At 48.2% G+C, this 1,089-nt stretch overlaps 1 long non-coding RNA gene across 1 annotated transcript in view; it reads right to left on the reverse strand.

Moving 5' to 3' along the window:
• LOC110596027 overlaps positions 1–1,089 on the reverse strand; it is a 5,526-nt gene that overhangs the window by 1,105 nt on the left and 3,332 nt on the right. The window lies entirely within an intron of this gene.

Genomic DNA, 1,089 nt, shown 5'->3' on the forward strand with positions numbered 1-1,089 from the left:
GCACGGTGGCTAACATCTATAATCCAGGTAGTTTGGGAGGCTGAGGTGAGAGAATTGCCTGAGCCCACGGGTTTGAGACCAGCCTGAGCAACTTGGCGAGACCTCATCTCTTTAAAAAAAAAAAAAAAAAAAGAGGACCTAGATACAGATTCTGGAGACCTTTTAAAAGACAAAGAATTCATGTTTGGAGATAGCCTTAAAACTTCTAGGGCTTTTGGCCAGGTGCAGTGGCTTACACTTCACGCAATTTGGGAGGCCGAAGTGGTAGGATCCTTTGAACTCAGGAGTTTGAGATCAGCCTAGGCAACACAGTGAGGACTTGGCTGTACTAAAATAAAAAAACTAACTGGGTGTGGTGGTACATGCCTGTAGTCCCAGCTACTCGGAGGGCTGAGGTGGAGGGTCACTGGAGACCAGAAAGTTGAGGCTGTTGTGAGCTGATCCTGCCACTGCTGCACTCTAGCCTAGGGACAACGTGAGATCCTGCCTCAAAACAAAAAACTAACAAACAAATCCAACCAAACAAAAAAAAAAACCTGGGCTTCAATTAGGGCTTTTAAAGACCACTGCAAGCATGCAGCTTAATCCTTGAAGGGGGTCTCTGTTGCCCAAGTTGTAGTGCATTGACATGATCATAGCTCACTGCAACCTCGAATTCCTAGGTTTCTCCCACATCCAACCTCCCTAAAGTGCTGGGATTACAGGCATAAACTATCACTTATCCTAAAAGTAGTTTTTGTTGCAGGCACCTTGATAGATGCTCATAGGCTATAAAATTAAGAAATGTCAGTCGGGCTCGGTGGCTCAGCCTGTAATCCCATGCCTTTGGGAGGCTGAGGTGAGTGGATTGCCTGAGCCCACGGGTTCGAGACCCGCCTGGGCAGCGAGACCTCATCTCTACAATAAATCGAAAAATCAGCTGGGCGTGGTAGCGCATGCCTGTAATTCTGGCTACTCGGAAGGCTGAGGCGGAAGGATCGCCGGAGCCCAGCAGGTCGAGGCTGTGGTGGCCGGGAGCGGCCACTGCACTCCAGTCTGGGCGACAGAGTGAGACTCCAACTCAAAAAAAAAAAAAAAAGAAATGTCTTT

The sequence above is a fragment of the Carlito syrichta genome, unplaced genomic scaffold (genome assembly GCF_000164805.1).
Source record: "Carlito syrichta isolate Samal-C Ts95f unplaced genomic scaffold, Tarsius_syrichta-2.0.1 Scaffold305773, whole genome shotgun sequence".
NCBI classification, from domain to species: Eukaryota; Metazoa; Chordata; class Mammalia; order Primates; family Tarsiidae; genus Carlito; species Carlito syrichta.